The following is a 21,052-nucleotide window of genomic DNA, read 5'->3' as shown; positions in this document are numbered from 1 at the left end:
TACTTAACCACTCCTAAGCCTTAGTTTCCTAAAGGGTAAGATGAGGATAATAATAGTTACTGCTTCATAGGGTGACTGGAAGAACTAAATGAGATAATAGGCACGGTACTTAACATAGTACCTGTTCCAGAGTGAGTGCTCTGTGTTAGCTCTCATTATTGCTTACTTGGCCCTGTCACACACGACTGCAGTCTTTTGGAAATGTTTTCACCAGATGAGATATGTGTAGATGTGGACACACTGGTGTTCGCTGCCATGTACATCGGTGGCCTGAGTTGTCGAGGACTCAACCAAGTACACACACTGAGTGTGATTTTCCAGAGAAGTCGTTGGCACAGGAGAGGGAGCAGGGGTTCTTGGTTCCAGTCTGGATCTCAGTTTCCTTATCTGTGAATCGAAGGGAGTCAGACTAGAGAATTTTTAAGATCTCTTCCAGCTCTAAAATGCTGGTTTCTCACTGCCAGAGTAACAATATGAATTTAAACGTTCTTGTCTTAAACACAAGGTGGCAGCAGAAGACAACACTCTTGGCTGCCATTTGCTAACAACCAGGAAGATACGCTGCTATTCCCCAATTTATATTGTGTTATAAAGGATGCAAATGGCTTAAGATCGCCGCCTGCTCTTAGTGGTTTCCATGAGCTCAAGGTTTAATATCTCTCAAGTGTTGCTTATATCACGATAATCAGGATTTTTCTGCTCTTCCAATATATCCATAGAAGGGTAGCCACCATTCAGCATCTACCCCCCATACACACATACATCCCACCCTTCCTCAGGCCAGTTTTTCATCCTGGCTACTGCTTTTCAGAAAAATACCTTCCAAGTTCTCACCCGTGATAAACTGGGAGTTGCATAGTAGGGTAGCAACCATGTGCTTTTTCTTTTGTAATTTAATTTTATTATTAGTTTCAAGTACATTGGTTAGACATTTATAAAGTTTATGAAATGATTCCCTCAATTACTCTATTACCCCTCTGGCTCTACGCATAGCCATTACATTATTGCTGACTGCATTCCCTATGCTGTGCTCCACCATCCCTGTGACCATTCATCTAACGTGTACTTCTTTAACCCTTCACTGCTTTCTCCCAGCCCCCAGTAGCTGCGTGCTTTAAATGGTATAAACAACAACTTCTTTCTTCTAAGATCTGGGAGGATTTGAGGTGTAGTGGCCTGGTAGTGCTCATCCAGGGAAATAAATTTCAAATAAAACACCCTCATGTTGTGGTTACAAATGGCGGTAGGAGAGGCAGAGCTGTGGGTTGGGACGTTGTACTCTTTGTCAGAAAACGGCCCTGGCCAGGAGGGCTGGGAGTGGGCGGGGAAAGGCTGGAGGCAGACCTTGAAGTGAGATAGGCAACCCTGTTTTCAGAATCTAGATCCCTGCTTCTGAGGATTCCTAAGGGAACAGGCCAGGGGCCCAATTCTGGTGCAGTTTGGGTGACCTGTAGGAGAGGAATTTCAATCTGAGGACAGAGGGACGGGGCATGAGGCCAAGAGAAAAAGTTTACCTTTCTCCAGGACTTTGAGGACTTCAAGACAAAAGTTGGCCAAAGCATGCAGGTGCAGGTAGAATGAAAAGATTGGGTCAAGGGTCTAGTTAAAGGGTTTGCATGTAGGCCAGAAGGAACTTGACACCCAAATACTAGGAAGAAGTTGTTTAATGGTTTAACCATAAGTTAGCCGTATGACTCTTACAACTTGAGACTGCTCATAATCCCCTAAATAGCATTCAGCTCACTTCATGAGATTTGCTTTTTGCATGGTAAAGACTGGTTGGTTGTGAACTTAAACAGATTCTTGGAATGTTCCACATCTGACTGAGGAGGGCATCTCCAGATGAAAGAAAGAAGGGCAAGTCCTGAACTTAGTCTTGGTTTCAGAGAAAATCTTTTTTCTTCTTTCTTTTTCTTCCTGCTAAGTGGTAAAAACAGAATAATCAAGGAAAGCGGCAGCAGGAAACTAGCAGATTTGGAATGTGAACCATTTTCTCAAAATTCCCTTGCCTTCAACCCTCTTGTTTGGAGATCACACCCTTTGCAGAGTGCTTGGGGACTCGGGGACAAAGAGGGAAAATGCTTAACGTTTGAATCTAGTGGACTTTTAGGGAGCTGCTTTCCAAATTGCCTCCAAAATGAGTTGGGGGTGGGGTTGGTGAGAGGAAAGAAAACATAACATGGCCCTAATGGGCTGGGGGCTGGGGGAAGAACTGCAATGGACACTGGATCACCCATTTCTCTTGCAACTTGATGACGCATTTCCTGAGAGAGAAAATTAACAGAAAATTAGGTAAAGGCCTTATCACAGACCTCGGTTATTACTAACAGGGGAGAGATTTATGGAAGCACTAAGGTGGAAAATGGTTAAAATTTTGCTAAAAGAGAGAAAGAAAGAAGATGGATTGGGTCATAATCAACTTCCTTGGCAATTTCATAAAAGTACCCCAAATCATCTGCATGAACAGGTCCCATAAAATGCTTGGGTGCTTGACAGTGTGCCACCCACCTCAGGCCAGTTACCTTAGTTGATGCTGGGCTCCCAGCCCCAGTCTGGGGAGCTGGAGTAGTTGTTTGTCTCTGTGTCCTGGATTTACATTGACTTCAGAGGATCGCCCCCCCCCCCCCACCAGAGGTGTCATACTGCTGGGCCTTTCATAATTCCCTAACACAGTGGTCCTTAACACTTAGGCCACACCTGTTAGGAACTGGGCCACACAGCAGGAGATAAAAGGCGGGCTAGAGAAGGCAGGTGTTTGAAGCTGCTCCCCAGCGCTAGCATCACCGCTTCAGCTCCACCCCCAGATCATCAAGCATTAGATTCTCATAGGAGCACCCGTCCCTGGTGCCGGAAAGGTTGGGGACCACTGCCCTAATAGACAGTTTACATGTGTGCTTTAGCCTCTGAATGAGAGAGAACCCTAGGTAAACATAAGAAAAGGCTATTCAAGCTGCCTGTGGGAGAAGGGGAAGCTAGTTGCTGATTATAATTCTAACCTTTGGGGGAAAAATAATACTTTTATCTCATTGATCACATTTACAGGTAGTTGTTTCAAGGGAATGAAGGAGAGCTGGGTAATGGCTGAAGTGAAGCCCGTAAAAGAAAACACCCACAGAAACAAATCTCTGTCCTCACCTGGTAGGCACTGAAAACAATGTTGAAAATAAGGCAGAAATTTGGAGGACTTGGGAATTCACTTTTTCTTATCCAGATCAAACATTGGTCTTTAAAAAAAATGACATACTATTGTATAGTCATTAACTAATCATTTAAAATGTTCTGCTGCTACGGTTTCTGGAGTAGGGGCAGAACCTTTGAGTTTATTGAGGACCAATGACCCACATTAAAAATCAATCAAAAGCCGATGGGAAGCAAGAGACAAAAATTGACTTTTTGAAAAAAATTTCTAGAAGCCATTCATAGGCTAAATATTTAAGTGAAAAAATATGGAGCGTAGAAACATTTTGCATCCACTTTGGAAGTTCCTCAAAAATTAAGCATAGAGTTACCATATGACCAGGAATTCCACTCTTAACACATGTATTCAAGAGAAACAAAGACATATATCCACACAGATGTTCATATGAATGATTATAGCAGCATTATAATACCCAAAAAGTGGGGAAACCCAGATGTCTATTGACTGACGAGGGATAAAATAAATGTGCTACATTCATAAAGTGAAATATTATTCAGCCATAAAAAAGAATCATACATGCTACAATATAGAAAAATCTTGAGAGCATATTCCAAGTGAAAAAAGCTAGGAATGAAAAGTCACATATTGTATGACTTCATTCATACAAAATATCCAGAATAGGCAAATCCATAGAGATTGAAAGTACTATGGTAGTGGTTACCTGGGGCTAGGTGTAGGGAAGAATGGGGTGTGACTGCTAATGGATGTGGTTGGGGGGGGTTGTCTCTTTTGGGGTGATGAAAATGTTCTGAAATTAATACTGGTGATGGTTGCACAACAATGTGGATATACTAAAATCTACTGAACTGTAAAGTTAAAAAGGGTGAATTTTATGGCATGTGAATTGTATTACAATAAAATATGAAGCATAGAATTTTATTCAAGAAATATATTAAACATTTAAAATATAACCCAATTATAATTAAAAGTGAAATATTAGAAGGAGAAAAAGACTATGGGAAAAGATGAAGGAAAACAGATTTGGCACAAGGAAGAAATTAAGAACAAAGATGAAAAATGAAGGTCAATTCCATGATTTTTGATACAATAGAAAATTTTTCTCATTGCTCTCTGGTCATTTGGGCTGTGGTCTTCAGACTGTTATTATCTATTATAGCCTTTCAAACTTCTAATTTAAAAGTTGACCATTATTTCTAGTCCTTCTGATTGTCCTTTGTCCTTAAATTCTCTAGTGGCTTGGTTTTTATTTCAATGGAATTAATGAACTGAGGATGTGAACTTTGTCTTGGTTTGTAATATCAGTCAGAGACCAGAGTTGGATATAATATCTAAAAAATGTGTAAACTCAAGCTGAGAGTTGTCTGGATAAAGACTCTCCTTTGCCAAATTTAATTCTATTATTTGTGGTCCTATTAGGAAGACCAATAGCTGGCCTTTCTTCTGACCTAAGATAGACTTATCACTTTCACCCAGCTGTTACAATTTTGTGAGATGAATAATTAATTCAAGGCCTTGTTCATAAATTGGTCTTAACCTGTTTCTTTTCAAATACCAGATTGGTAGAAAGTTCAGCTTATTGACATAGGGCCTGGCATGGAATATGATTACATGTAAGTCACTTTTAATAATCAGAAATAATACTTCATAATGAAAGAAAGACAATGAGAGAGGTTGTAAAAGAGTCGGGTTAGTGGAAAACTATGGAAACTAGCAGTCGACTAAGATGGGATGTGAATTCTGGTCTTTCATAGAAGCCATCACAGAGTTTTCCCTCTTCTTCACCCTTTATGGTCATCAACCACCAAGGCTGCTGGGTTTGCCTCCTACTTTTACTTAGATTTATTCCTTTTTCTCTATTTTTTCTCTCAGTCTCTCTTCATTTCTAGCTGGGTCAATTGCAATGGCTTCATAATAAAGTTTCTAGTTTCTAATCTTGCCCTCCCCGTCCATCCTTCAGATTATGCAACTAATATTTCAAAAGTTCTAATCATATCACGTCCCTCCCCCATTAGTTCCCTGTGTTGAGAGCAGATGAAGTATAAGGAGAGATGCTTATGATGTAAGGACTGGGGTTCCCTTCCAAGGCCATCAGACTTTACCTTACCTGAGCTTAGACCTAGGAGCCTGGAGAAATTCCTGAGCTGAATGATGTGCCAGCTGACACTCTTCAGCAACAGCACTCTGCTCATGATATAGGAAAAAAGGAGTATGATTTTTTTTTTTAAGGAAACCAAAACTGTCAGCTAATAGATATTATGCAATAAGCACATCACAGAAATACAAAGTTCCTATGTACATTCCCAGTGCCAGTCCTTGGGAAAGTCCAGTCAATAAGCACATTTGAGTTGTGTCTCCACTTCTGGTTCTCTAAGTTTCTGGTCCTGAGTTCTTTAATAAGCTACAGCTGATACCTCCAATTCCAGCCCTAGTTCTACAAATAAAGGGATAATCTGTGAAAAAAGTTTTACAGGAGGCTTGGGACCCTCCTCTGAGCTTGCCAACACAGAGAGTTTTGTTTCCAGCCAAACTTTCAACATACCCAGAATTCAACGATGAGTTTTTTATGTTCATATTTGGAGAGATCCCTTTCTACCTTGTGAAACTTCTGCTCATTTCATTATCATTAAAGATCTTCAAATAGGTTCCCAGGTGCTGCACAACAGGCTTGGTGACTTTCTTACCTCTAATCTTACAAAGGGATTAGACACTTGGTGGCCAAAAGACCATTCCAAGGGTAGCAATAAGGTTTCTTCCAAGTGACAAATACCTGGTCTGCTCTGTTATAAACAGAGTCTGAGCTTTGATAAGTGGAATTCCTGCCATGGCCACAGGTGGGGAAGAGTTTGTGTATTTGTCCATCCTGGACCACACCCTTGTTGTCCAGGAATGGGCAAGTCACCCCAGTTTACTCTCAGTGGGCATTGAATGGGTGTAGGCGAATTACATAGACAATTAAAGACAGAATGTCCAGACATCCCTGGTAGTACGGCTGCATCCCAAGAACAGAACATTCCTAACTGCGGGACGGGTGAACTGTTCTCAGCTCTGTTAGTCTAAGCTCTGCCTAGGTGACTTCTCAGAATTTCTGTCTGGCTAACTTGTCATTTTTTTTTTCAGATGATGTGCTAAATAGAGAGATATTTAGTATTCTAGTCCATGCAAATGAAATTTAAAGAATTTCTCTTGGACTTACTAGAGAATGCTTAGAATTTTTTTTCTTTTCTTGGATATTAAGTCTTCAGTTAGTAGCTGAGATCATCTTGGAGATTTCTTAAACATTTCTGTTTTGAGAATTCCCAGATCCATGTGGGCTTATATTTGCTAGCAGAGGGAGGAAAAGACCTGGTGACTGTGGAATAGGACCCTGGGCCAGAACCCGTCATCATTGGACCACTCATTGAACCTAGGCCTCCTAGCTGCACCACCTGTAAAAGAATGTGGGTTGACTGATCTACTAGTTGCCTCTCTGGAACATTGTGGTTACAACAGGACAATGGTGCGTGGAGGAATGACACACAAAGCCTTTTTCCTTTCAAAGTAAATGCTATGAATTGTTCGTGGTAAATTTCCTTAACTCAGTTTTTCTTTTTTAATCCAGAAGGACAGCTTTTAAAATGAGAGGTTAAGAAAATGGCTACTCAAGTAATTCTCAGAAATTACAAGATGATTATTTTGATTCTGTGTGTGTGTTTCTAGTGAGAGCTAGATTCTTAAGAATCTTATAAAGTATCAAATTTTCTCAATTTCTGATAAACATGGGGGGAAAGAACCAATGAACCTATTCAAGGTATTTTTGGGAAGCTCAAACCTCAAAAGTCCTGTAGGTGCTAAGCCCCCTGAGGGCAGGGACTACATGTATCCATGTGTATGGTCTCCTCTACCCCACGTCAGCATCTGGCACATAACAGGCACTCAGTCAGTGTTTGTAGTTAAATGAGAGCCTTTTCAGATGACTTTGAAAGACAGGCAAAGGAAAAGTGAGTTTTTATTAAGGCACAAGGTTTTCATTTATATCTGCTCTCCCTCCTTTCCCTTTTCTCTTCTTGCCTTCCTGCCTTCCTGCCTTCCTCCTCCTCCTCCTCCTCTCTCTCTCTCTCTCTCTCTCTCTCTCTCTCTGTCTCTCATGTTATATAATCTGAATGATTTGAAAGAATTTATTCTTCACAGTTGGTAGGGCTCTATGGAGCCTGCCCAAAAATGAATATGTTTCAAACTTGGGCTGTAATGAGGTAGGCTCAGGCATCAAGCCTATGTCTGTGCTCTCTCTCATTTGCCTAGAGAATATTGAGATTGGTACAAGTCAGAGAAGCAAGCTCTTGAAGGTTGTATTAAAATTCCTTTTATTGGAGTGGCATAAACCCAATGAAGCAAAAAGACATTTACTGGATCACCACGGGAAGGGCAGCAGCACATCGGACCCTAAAGATTAATAGAATGGAGACAAGAATGGAGCCAGGAACCCAGTCTCCATCTCTCAACACCACCTTTTTTTGTTTGTTGTTTTCCTTCAACCCATAGGCTTAGAACTACTCTCTGGTTGTAAGTGAGGAAATACAAGGGGAGGCTTCTGATTGGCCCTGCTTATGTCACATGCCTGCCTATGCAGTCAGTGAGGCACTATGGTTGGTGACAACCTGGAATCACTGACCGCAGTGGGAAAGGGGCAGTTCCCCCAAAGAAGAGGTGCCTTTCCTGATGGAAAGGAGGGTGCTGGATAAACAATCAAGTGCGTCTCCAGGAGCCAGGGAGTAGTCATAGAAACCATGGACTGAAAGAGAGCGATTGTTGACTGACGAGCCCTGGTTTGCTCCTAAATGTTCAGAGGAGTGCATTTAACGTGCATTTGGATAAATCAAAAAGAAAAAAGAAAAGAAATTAAAAAAATAGAAAAATAGTAAATTAAATGGTGCAGTCAATTCAGCTTGACATTTCACTCACGAAGTACATGTCCTAAAGAATGAGGGGCTGACATGAGTCTCGGTGGTCTCATCTCCCTACAGAACATATATCTCTTCCCTTGACTTAAGCATACTGTTTAAACACATGTACTTTTCATAGAACTTGGCACTTAAATCCAAGCCAACTCCTTGATTTAGTGCTGGACCAGAAAAAGCAGAGATCAGTTCCAACACTGGAGAGAAATCCTGCTGGGCTCACAAAGATGCAATGGCTAAGGTGGTGCCTTCCGAGATTTTTCAGCGCTATTTTGACTAGATGTGATTTTTACCATATAAACTGACTGATTTTGGAAATTAAGCTCCTAAAAGATAAGGTGCTGCTTATATTTTGCTATGTGTATCTGAGTTTAGTATCCAAAAGAAATCTCTTTTTTGCACCTCTTTCCTATTTGTGTGGGTATTGGGTAGAAATGGGAAGGATGAGTAATGAGTAGATTTGGGAGGTGTGTGGTGTGACAGTATTACACCATAGGAGTTTTTATTTGTAGAGAGTGTCTTATATTGTAATCATTCTTAAATGTGTGCATTTGTTTATAGACACTAGGCTAGGTTCTTTTGGATCATTTAATTCAGTCTTCCAGCTTTTTTTTTTCTATATTTAATTTTTTAAATTAGTTTCAGGAGTATAGCATAGTGGTTAGACATTATATAATTTACAAAGTGATCTCCCCAATTAGTCTAGTACCCACCTGCCACTATACGAAGTTATTACAATATCATTGTCTATATTCTCTATGTCGTTCTTTACATCCTCATGACTATTTTGTAACTGCCAATTTATACTCCTTAATCTTTCACCTTTTTTATCCAGTTCCCCAAACCCCCTCCCAGCTAATTCTTAAATCTCAAAGGATCATCCGGGGTGGGATTGAATGTCCTAGTAACCTAGGACACCTCTCATTTAGAGCAAGCCTCTAATTCAGATGACTCTGACCATTAAAACAGTGGGTCCTATATATTGAGACCAGTGCTGAATTCCTGTAATTTACACCCTTTGATACCCATGTGCTCCCAGAGTCACACAGAAATCATCTAATTCCTCTTCTTCTTGGCAGAATTTCAACCCTTTGAAGAGACCTGTCATGTCCCTATAAGTCTCCTTTTTATCTGCTCTTGTTCCTGATGATGATGGTGATAGTGATGATGACACTAGTAATAACCGTCAACATTTATTGGTTATGTATTAGATGCTAGGTGTTGTGCTAATGTGTGTGTGTGTGTGTGTGTGTATCAGCTCTATGAGGTAAGTAGTATCCTTATTTTATGAATGGGGAAACTGAGGCCCAGAAAGGTTAAGTAATATACCCAAATTATACAAAGTTATACAGCTAGTAAGTAACAGAGCCTAACTTTGAACCCAGGTTGTTTGGCCCTTAAGATTTTCCTCTTTTTTCTTTAAATAAGTAATCTACCATCATTTTTTAAATTTAGTTTCAAGTATACAGTACATTGGTTAGACATCTATATTGTTCATTAAACGATCCCCCCAATTGCTCCCTTCCTCCCCTGACCTAGCCAATGTATTAATGCTAACTGCATTCCCTCTGTCGTGCTCCCCAGCCCTGTGACCATCCATCAGCTATTAATTTGTACTTCTTTAGTCCTTCACCCCAATCTCCCAGCACCCGTCCCCCACCCGGAGCCTCCCTCTCCTCTGTCCGGCACCAAGTTGTCCACTATATTTGTGAGTCTAATTTTGATTAGTTTGTTCTTTTTATTCCTTAGATTCTGCACATAAATAAAATAATTAGTGTTTATATTTCTCTATCTGACTGAAATACCTTCTAGGTCCATCAAAGCAATATCTTTTTCCATCCTCTTCTTTTTCTTATGGAGGGGTCTTGTTTTCTTACCCCTTCAGCCACCCTATCTTTTGGTTGGGGCACTTCATTCTTTTCCATTTTAGGTACTTATCGATAGGAATGTAGTTGTTACCATTCTTTATTCCTGTTTTTGATACATGTTTATTCTTCTTAAAGAAGTTCCTTCAACATTTCCTGTAATACTGGCTTGGTGGTGATAAGTTTCTTTAGCTTATTTTTGTCTGGGAAGCTCTTTATCTGTCCTTCAACTCTAAATGATAGCTTTGCTGGATAAAGTATCCTTGGTTATATATCCTGAGTCTTCATCTTGTTGAGTATTTTTTACCAAGCCCTTCTGTCCTGCATAGTTTCTTTTGAGAAATCAGCTGCCAATCTTCTGGGTGTTCCCTTATATGTAATTATTTGTTTTTCTCTTGCTGCTTTTAATATTCTTTCTTTGTATTTAAACTTTGACATTTTAACTATGATGTGGCTTGGTGTGGGCCTTGTTGGATCCCTGATTTTTGGATTTCTCTGAGCTTCCTGAGGTTTTATGTCCATTTTCTTCACCAGGTTAGGGAAGTTTTCCATCATTATTTCTTCCAACAGCTGTTCAACATCTCGATTTTCTTCAGTTAAGCCAATCAGACTAACATTTGGAGCCTTAATAGTGTACCATATCCTCCTTATTTTCATAGCCTTGGCATCTTTTTTCTTGCCATTTTGATTGAGTGTCCTGATTGGTTCCTTTCTTCTAGATGGTGCATTTGATCCTCTTCTTCATTCACTTTGTTTATTCCTTTGTTTATTCCATTTAATATACTTCTCTTCTCAGATAATGTGTTCTTCATTTCAGACTGGTTCCCTTTTATAATTTCCACTTAATTTTTATGTTTTTTATCTCTTTGTTGAAATTCTCACTGAATTTATCTACACTTCTCAAAGATGCTCATTGAGCATCTTTATAACCAGTGTTTCGAACTCTGCATATGTTAGATTACATGACTCCATTATATCTGGATGTCTGTTCTCTTCTCTCATATCGTTTCTGCTTCTTTGTCTTCCCATTTTGATCGCCTTTCTGTGTCTGTTTCTATGTATTAAGCAAAGCTCTTAAGTCTCCCCATCTTATTAGTGTGGATTTGTGAAGTAGTGTCCAGTGACACAGTCCTGAGAGGGGTTCAACTGCAAGTCTAATTTAGCCTAAGCCTCTACTCCTCCAGGGCCACCTGTTAAGATTCAGCAAGCAATCCACAGATGCTGTGCTTATAGTTGCCTCAAAAGGCCACACCAGAAACCAAGGCCAGCTGCCTCCAGTGTGAGTCTCAGCAAGGAGCACCTGACTCACTGAGGATACACCTGAATGTGGCTTGAGTGGGGCCTCGAGGTGGGAGAGGCGGGATTTCAGGGAATTTTCTGGGCAGAGCGACCTCTGTAATCCAGTTTGATGATGTCTGGGCTATGGTGCTGTATCCATGCACTGGTAGTGGGGGAGGGTTCAACAGGGAACAATGAATACTACTGGCACTTTCATACCCAGCCTTACCTTGGCTCTCACTCAATGTCTCCCTGTAAGTCCCACGTGCCCCTTGTGTGCAGCCAAATGGGCGCCAGTGCTCAAAGTGAGCAGGTCCGTCACTGCGAAATATGCTCATTGAAGCAGCCCTTTAAGAGGTGTCTGCTGCAGCCGCAGCCGCAGCCTCCATCTGGCTCAGCTGCTCAGGACCAGGCGGCCCCACATCCTTGCCCTGTCCTACCTTCTGCCATTTCAGAGTGCTTTCTTGGATTTCTTTCTAGTTGTGTGGCTTGTTCCTCTAGATCCCAGGCAATTTTTCTTGCTGCTGCTTCTTGTTTCCATCACAGCTTTGATTTGGTCACCAGAGGGATGAACAGAGCCTCTATCATCTATGCCATTTTGTTTTTTTTTTTTTCTCCTCAGATTTCCCTCTTAACACCATTGCTAGATGACACTCCTCTGATGTGACCCGTTTTGTCTCCATCTCTGTTAGAATGACATCCAGAGGTGGATACAGTGCTATAGGCGTTGTCTATCTATGGACTGCATTTTCCTACTTAGTAAATTTCTGTTCATGCTAGTCGAGGTTCCATTAGCTGCATGCTGTACCTCCAAGACACAGAAGCAAACAGAAGCACATTAACATTCTTTACCAGTGTTGTTATGCCTGTGCCTCATTTAATGGGTGAAGTTAACTCAGACCAAGCCAATTAGGACAATCACCACAGCTTTTTCGCAGTATTTGGGCAGCTAAAACTAAGGACCACATATCATAGAAGTGAATTCTCCTGTGTGAGAATCAACAACTTCTGTTATAACAATCAGGGTCCATTATTTTTGTCTTTGAATCTGACGTCACTTCCTGTAGCTGCTGCTACACTTAGGAAAGTTGGCTAAATCACATGGCTTCATTAGCCTTTGGTTCTCTATCAAGAGCTTTATGTTGTTGTTTATATCGTTTATGGTATAACATCCCCTTCATGAATTCGATTAAAGTTGAGTATTTTTGTAAAAAATATTGACCAGTGATTAAATATAGTGGGCAGATACTGATTTACAGGCAATAAGCTCTGGGGTTTTACACGATCTGAAGGCTTTGTGTGTATTGAAAGATAAAAAAAAACAATTTTCAGAATTCGTATTTTATAATGTTGCTAGCACAAACATATTTGCTAACTTTGGAGACTGGCCTAAACTACTGAGACCTAAATTCAATATCTTGGATGAAAATAATGACATTCAAGTCAGTAAGACATAATTTGCTTCTTTTTGAGTGTTACATACATTCACCCAGATAGCTATGTTCCAAAGTCTCCTAAGTCTATCTAAGTCTATCTAAGCCAGTAACACTCTTCTTGTGCAATAGATTTCACATTTTAGTGCAGAACTTCATCATTGTAGAAGTGGGAATAGCAAAGTCACTGTGCCCAGTGATGTCCATGATTAATAAGAGGTGATGCAGGTCATTAATACAAAGTTGCACATGTTACCAAATTTCCAATTTTTTTTAGTTGTAGTATAGACCACTGTACTTCATAAGTCTTATTCATTCATTCATTCATCATTCAATGAATGATTAAAGGCTCACAGGCCTACTGATAAGTATTGGGATTACAGTAAGACACAGTTGTTCACTTTAACCATGTGATCAAATTTAGTATTACCAATAATAGGTATTAGTATTCAAATCAAATGTCATAATGTGCCTCTTGAGGAGAGGTACTAAGGACACAATATCACCTTTATAGTTTCTTGCCAAACTTGTTTAACCTGAATCTAATTATGAGGAAACAATCAGACAAATCCAAATTTGGGGCAATGTACGAAACTGGCCTGGACTCTAAAAATGTCAAGGTCAAGAAAAAGAAAAATAAAAGGCAAGAAATTGTTGTAGGGTAAGAAGACTATAGAAACACGATTAATTAAATATGATAAATGAAACTTGATTGGATCCTGGATTTTTTTAAAAAGCTATAAGGGTCATTGTTAGGGCCAGTGAAGCATTTGAATATCTACTCTGTATTATTTCATTATATATCATATTACATTGTATGATATATACTCTATATTAAGTATATTATATTATTGTGTTAATGGTAGATGTTGGAGTATAACAATAATATTGTCATTATATAAGACGATGTTATTATTTTTAGAAGATACTGGAGTATTGAGAGGTAAATGTCATGATGCCTAAAGCTTAGTTTCAAATAGTTTAGTAAGAGAAAATTATATCTATATTAATAAATATATTAATATCTATTTTATATTTTATTAATCTACTTTAATAGATATGTTAATATCTACATTGTAATATGTATATGTATAGGTGATTATTTTATTAGTTTCCTAGGGCTGCTATAAAAAATTACCAGAAACCGGGTGGCTTGAAACAACAAAAATTTATTTTCTCACCATTTCAGAGGCTGAAATCTGAAATAAGCGTGGTGGCAGGGTCACGCTCCCTCTGATGCCTGTAGAGAGGGTCCTTCCTTGCCTCTTTCAGCTTCAGGTGGTTGCCAGCAATCCTTGGCATTCTCTGATTTGCAGCTTCATCACTCCAATCTTTCCTTCTGTCTTCACATGATATACTTTCTGTGTACCTTCGTCCAAATTTCCCTCTTCTGATAAGGATACCAGTGATTGAATTAGGGCCCATCCTAATCCAGGGCTCAGTGAGATGACCTGAAGCACAGGAAATGGACCTGGCCCGGTGACTCATGTGTATATTGATGTTGAGTGAAATCATGCATTTTGAGATTTTCCAGTTAGAGTGTAGAGAGAAAAAGTATGTAGTGACAAGTTGAAGGCCAAGCATACAACCTGAAAAGCAGGGCGAAAGGAGAGGGCCAAGCAAAGGAGACCAATGAGAGGTAGACAGAGAGGGCAGGAACTTGAAAAATCTGACATCTTAAAGACAGTGCCCCCTTTGTACATTGTCGATCTGCAGCCACAGGAAGGAAATAAAAGAATGTGGGTGAGGCCTCCACGAGGAAGTCTTGGGCGCACTGTACAGCACGCAGGATAATGGCCCTCCCTGACATACTTGCAGTCTCTGGCAGGTTTTTTTTAAATGTCATCTTGTAAAGTCAATGTTTGCATTTTGATAATTGTCCTGTCCAATGGCTTATCCTAAACTCTGGCCTGGGACGTAACTGTAAGAGCCTAGGTGTTGTACATGAGAGAGAAACTGGGTGAGTGAAATATAATCATCCTGTAGCCGCCAGCCTTGATATCCATGACAGATCAAACAATCGAAGTGCATTGTGTTCCGCTGCTTGCATCACCTGGTCCTGAGTTGTCAATGGAATCTGTGGAATGGATTGTTCTCTTGGAGTCACCCAATATCCCTGAACAATGGAAGCACACATTCTTCGTTTTATATAAGAGCTAATAAGGAATGGGCCATCCACTCGATCAGAAGCGGGGAGCCGGCACTGAGGCCTGCCTGCCTGCTCGCCTCCTTTCCTTTTCTCTTTATCCCCTCTGCCTTCCTCATTGTCCCACCCTCCTCTTTTTGAAAAAGAAAAGACCAGAGAGGGAGGGAAGGGAAAGAAAGATAGATCCACTGTGCACAGGTCACTAGAAGAATGACACCACTGATTGGAGGGAAGATAAACATGAAATAAGGAAAATATGGATATTCTGGGTTTTACACTTCATAGAATTTGTTCTTATTTCTTTGTTGGTTTTCTCTTTAAATACTCTTCTAGAAAGAAGGCATTAAATGTGAGCCCCCTCCTTACACATTGAGGTTTAGGAGCTGAGAAAGTCCCCTTCTCCGACTGCAATATTTTAGGGTGTTTTGGTTGCATGTAACACAAACCCCAACTTAAAATGAGTTAAATGATAAGAGATACTGATTAACTTAGCACTGGAAAGTTCAGAAGCAGTGGTTTCAGTGTCCATTTGATTTAGTAACTTGCCAGATGTCTTTACTTTCTATGGTGTCAGTTTCAAACTAAGGCTGGCTCCCTGTTTCTATGTTCATCTCTGGAGACAGGAGGCCTGCCCTTAGCGCCGGGCCGGATTGCCCATGACCAAACCCTCTGGCCTGGGAAATGTCACGTGCTGCTTGGCTAAGCCTCGGCCTTCCTGAACCAGTCCGTGCAGCAGCACCAGTGGGCTCACCCTAGAGACAGAGTCATCATGTGCACAACGAAGGAAGGGTGGAGTGGATAGAGGGGTGAAAACCACAGTGCCCACTGCTGTAGCTCCGAAATTCCTTCAAATTCCTGCACTGAGGATTAAACCTTTATTTAAAGAGGACTTTAAGACTCTCATTCTGACATTTGAGATAAAATTGAAATAGTAACAATAAATTTATACTAAAATATGTTGAGGGAGTAAATTTTTATTGTTACAAATGTCAAGTGAGCTAAGAAGTAATTTTATTTCTCTATGACTGAATTAAATTAACTCACGACCCCAATTTCTACTTGTTAATAGAAAACTCAGTCTTTCTAATCAAGATAAATTCAATTCTTCCCATTTAAAACCCAGTTTTTTCTTTGTTCATTTTAATTTTTGAAAAGCACTGGTTAGCATTTAACGAACCTCCATCCATGTAACTTCAAGTCACCAGGATGTAAGCCCCCTACCCCCACACATACCCTTAATCTTCCTCTCTGCCTTTCTGCTAAAGCACCAGTCCTCAATCTTTTTGGCACCAGGGACCAGTGCTCCTATGAGAATCTAATGCCTGATGATCTGCGATCTGCGGTGGAGCTGAGGCCGTGATGCTCATGCCAGGGAGTGGCTGCAAATACAGAAAAACTTCTTCCCTAGCTCACTTACCTGTCACTCACCTTCTGCTGTGTGGCCCAGTTCCTAACAGGCCACATATCTACACCTGTCTGCAGCCCGGGGGTTAGGGACCCCTGTGCTAAAGAATTTGGCCTTCACCATGACAGTCTGCTTTGGGAGCTTTTCCTTCCCCAGAACTCTGTAGTAGCCCTAGGAAAAGAGAGGAACAGGTTTATCCCACACCATGGTGAGTACCAACTCCCTGGAGGGTGTGAGGAAAGATGCCTGCTGACTCCATCTAGGAGCCAGTGAGGGCCTGTTTCTGGTCTGGGCACTACTAGGGGTCTGCCAGTGAATCAAGACGAGCAGATTCTCCCCAAGGACTCTAGCACACCAGGACGAGAGCTGTACCAGGATGTGACTCTAGTCTTGCGAAACCCAATCCTTCTTGAGTAAATTTTATCCAATTCAAAATTCTTCTCCTCCTCCCACTTTTTTTTTTTAACCATTTCCCTAAGGATGATCTTCATTCCTAGCATTCTTATGCACGCTCTTGACGTTTAAGGAGTGGGCGACTGTGAACTCCTCCTTGTAAGGAGGCCTCATCTGAGCTGGCTTTGGCTTTTGGCATCCATCTGTACTGCCATCTGTTGCTGATGTCCATAGGCTGACCCTGCCCTTTGGCTTCCAGATCCCCACACTAAGAGGGCAATCCCAGTCCATCGGCTTTCTCTCAGCCGAGCTCTTGCCTGGACTCATTCGGGAAACGTGTGCGGGAAGCCACGGGAAAAGGTGTTCTGTGCTGCTCTGATGCTGCAGGAACTTGGAGGTGGAGGCAGAGGGTCTCTCCAGCTTGACCTGCCCGGTGGCCATTACCCCTCATGTTGGCAAAGGGCTCTCAGTGAAAATATCTCCTGGCAGAATTCTGGAGGGAGACTGGAGGCACAAGTCCTCCTGCCCTGAAGCTCCCAAACCCTTCTGAGGGTTTCCATCTTCCCCAGCCCTGAGGTTTGTACTCTCCATCAGCCACCCTGACCAGTGACTTACTACTCTCTTGCTCTCTTTTTTTCCTTTTTTCCAGATTTTTAAAAAATATCTTTCTGTCTAGTTTGAAGCACAGTGGGTAGGTGAATTTTACATAATTTTCATCGTTTTGTTTTTGTTTTTGTTTTTGTTTTGAATCTCCAGTTTATGTCATAAACCCTACTGCTTAGTAATTTGGCTCTAGGTCTGGACATTGACTGCAGTCATGTGGTTTGGACTATTTTCTCTGCTTTAACAATACAGTAGAACTTTCTCACAAATTGAATAGTCTGCTGTGGTCAAGCTTTTTTTTTCTTATTAATTTTGTTTCTGGAAACACATTTAGCATAATGTTTCCTTTGCTGGGGCTCTAGGTCCAATTTTCTTGAGGTGAGTAGTGATATAGAGAGATCTGATACTCACTTTTTTCTACAGAGATTCTCATTTTTAACATTGAAAAAATGGTCTTGTATAAAAAAAAATCATTCCTCGCAAGGCAAATAGGAAGGCATTTAGGAGCAAATGACAGCAGTTTCTGCTGTTTCAGCAGTGGGCTAGTTTAATAAGGCATAGATTAGCAAAGCATCAGATAGACATCGGGTAAAGTCTAGTTGAATACTTCTAGCGTGTGGTATTGCAACTTCATGTCCATTTCCTTTTTCTGTGAGAAATCTGCTTCATGAAGAGGCACTCACAAGTTCCAGGCTCCTAGAACAAGGCTTAGGTCAGCTGCTGTGACAGACAGCTCACAGCCACAGCTTGCCTTGTCATCCTCCAGGGTCTTGTTAATAGATACACAGCTCTTGGTTCTTTTAATGCTTAACTGAGAGTAAATACCACAGGCGTGGTAGAGTTAAAATTGTGGGTAGTTCTGTTATCTTTAGTATATTTAGTTGCTTTCCCTCTTTTCTCAGTTGACATTGAATCTAACATTCTAGCTGGCCGAGTGAGTGATAAACACTCACAAGGTGAAAAATACAACTTGGAGGGGAAAAAACTTAGAGAAAGGTTTTCTTTCTGGGTAGGACAGAGCACATGAGATCTCTAACTCTCACACCCATACAAGCTTTGAACAAACAGAACGTGGAGCAGAAAGAACCAGATTAACAAGTGACACTCAGATGAGAAGCCCCACTCACCTCTGCTCTGGCACCCTCGGAAGGCATGGTCAGTCACACATGGAAGCTGGATGCTGACTCACTCGTCTTTGGGGAGGATCTGCCTAACCAACTTCTCAGTGCACTCAGATGCACACAAAGGAAAAATTGCCAAAAAGATGTACTTGCTTTCCCAGGTTGCCCCGGGGTACATTAAATTAGCCTGAAACATGACTTCTAGGTTCGATGTGTGGTGGGGAGTCCCTCCATGCAGAGGGCTGATCGTATGCCTTGTTCTTTGCCATTTTATATAAAAACATTAAGCATCTGTGGATTTTAGTATTTGTGATGGGTCCTGGAACTAATCCTCTGTGGATATTGAGACATGACTGTGTTTAAGTTTTTTGGGGGGGAGTCAAAAATTATATGTGGATTTTCGACTGTACAGAGGTTGGCAACACTAACCCCTGAGGTGAGTAGTGAAATAGAGAGATCTGATATTCACTTTTTTCTTCAGAGATTCTCATTCAACTGTATAGAAATAGTTGTGCTGTTTGCGTGGGTTTTGCAATTTCCACCTCCAGCACCCTCCCACTCAGAGCGTACATAGAATAGAATCTTGTTATAATGTAACCAATGAGATGACAGGATTTCCATTAAAGCATTAGTCAAATGGTGGCCCTAAAAGCCCTGAACATTGAAAATACAATCTACTAGGATGACCCAATACAGTAAAGGTTTAGCCCACGTCCCAACACCAGCATCATGGAGGGACTCAGCTATGTTCACTCTTCAATTAAAGACAAATATAATTCCAATATAATGTTTGTGAGACTTTCACAATACAACACAAATAACATGTACAAATAAGTATAGAGTAGTGGTTAAGAGCACAGTTTCTTTGAGTGATAGTTTCGGGTTGATCTCAACTCAGCCACTCTCTTAATCTCAGCAAGGTGCTTAACCCTGTCTCGAGCTTCTTCTCCAGTATACTATGAAAGGTGTACATGTATGTAAAGAGACCAGTCCTCTCAGCCTCGAGGAGATGCTATAATGGGAAAAAATCACCATAATCTGAGCTTCTGCATCTATCAATCATAACTATGTTTTCCTCCTGGGCTTGGTTTGAGGATTAAATGCAGATCCTCCCAAAATATTCGACACAGCACTTAGTAAATGATTACTGAATGACAGTGTGCCTTGTCCTTACAGCCCTTGGCCAGCCATCCAGTTTAGCTAGCACTTGGAAAACAACTAAAAGATAATTATCTCCCACTTCTTTGCACAAAGAAAATCCTGAAAGCAAGGAACAAGATCAGCAAACAGATGATTCCTTTCCAGGAAGGCCAATGGTGATGGCCATTGGAACCAATCCTGCTCTCTTTGATAGCTTGCTCTTAAAGACTTCTTTCTTTTATAATAAGTAGCTGGAAAGTATAAACACTCCAATCTCCTCTTCTCCTTGGAATAAAGTTATTTCCTCAAATTTAGAACCTGGGGCAGTTCATTTTCAATACACAGGAAGAATCAGGGCCAGAAGTTATTTTTCCTTTTGATGAGCTATCGTCTTGTTTCATTTTCCTTGTGGACACCTGGTAATAATTTACTTCACTATACTGTGTTTACTGTAGGAACATATATATTAGGATCAGAGAGGTGGCCAGAATATCTATAAAAAGCAGAAGCATAGTTAAATTGAAATGGACACTTAGAAAAAACCTAAGTGAGATTTGGTGATTTCGCAGAGAAACTCAATGGCCAAAGTCACTGGAGTCAGAAACTGTTTTCTCATCACTCTAAACTGTGTTTCCAGGCTGTTTCCATTTGTCTCCAAGGGACTGGCTGCTTCAGTAGTTCAGGAGATGAATGACTCTGGGCAGAAGACAGACGTGAAGAGTCTCTGGGCATATCTTAGAGAACATTGTTATGGAAAAGCTGAGGTTGAGCTCTTACTGGTGCAAAAATGTTTGAAAACAACACAGTGTGCAGAGGCTTTGTATTTAAAAACAACAACAACAACAACAACAAAGGGATAAGCATATAAAACCACCACTCTCTCTCCTTGACCCAATTAGCTGTTTGGATGTGAAAAGTAATAACCGATATTACATGCACTTAATTTTGTAAAGGACTTTGCACACAATTGGAAAGTGGGCAATAAGTGAAAATAAGAAAGTTATGCCCTTTAGCTGAGTTTTATTTTTGCAACTGCAGAACACAACCCCGTGTCTGGGGTAGTTAGCGTCTTAGAGCAGAGATGGGAATCTGGAGACTGAAATTCCAATACCTATGCTATAACTATTTAGCTCTATGACCCTGGGGCCAGACAAAGGAAATCTTGCACATTTTCCACTTTTAAAATTATTATTTATAAGGTTCAAGTGTCCATGGAATGAAATTCAGAGACACAGGGATTTGATGAAAGAGGTTATGCATGAAAGACCTGGCCCAGGGTGTGGTATGCAACAGGTTTACCATAAGGTAGCCTCTGGTGTGTGCGTAAAGCACAGAGTCCTAGGACTTTAGAGCTAGGTGGAGACTTAGAGGTTATCTCATCTCCTTTATTTGTCTTCTTATGTCTCCACTGTAACCCAATGTATATTGATGTTACAGATTAAATTCTCATAGAACAATTTTATTTCCTGCACTTCCAAGCTATTGAGGAAGCTATCAGGGGTGGGTGCAACCCTCATTGCAGTTCTCAAGTTCAAACACATGTGCTTACTGTGGTCAATATGGAAGATAAATTA

At 40.8% G+C, this 21,052-nt stretch overlaps 1 protein-coding gene and 1 non-coding gene across 3 annotated transcripts in view; one reads left to right on the top strand and one right to left on the bottom strand.

Moving 5' to 3' along the window:
* The window catches only part of SHROOM3 (shroom family member 3), a 279,842-nt gene that overhangs the window by 54,803 nt on the left and 203,987 nt on the right, over positions 1-21,052 (top strand). The gene's annotated exons all lie outside the window — the stretch shown is intronic.
* LOC118608827 lies at positions 16,497-16,616 on the bottom strand. The gene has a single exon (XR_004953202.1). It is a non-coding gene; the product is annotated as a small nucleolar RNA SNORA3/SNORA45 family (small nucleolar RNA).

The sequence above is a fragment of the Rousettus aegyptiacus genome, unplaced genomic scaffold (assembly GCF_014176215.1).
Source record: "Rousettus aegyptiacus isolate mRouAeg1 unplaced genomic scaffold, mRouAeg1.p scaffold_m13_p_10, whole genome shotgun sequence".
Classification (NCBI taxonomy): domain Eukaryota; kingdom Metazoa; phylum Chordata; class Mammalia; order Chiroptera; family Pteropodidae; genus Rousettus; species Rousettus aegyptiacus.
This window is presented reverse-complemented; position numbering and strand designations above follow the sequence as displayed.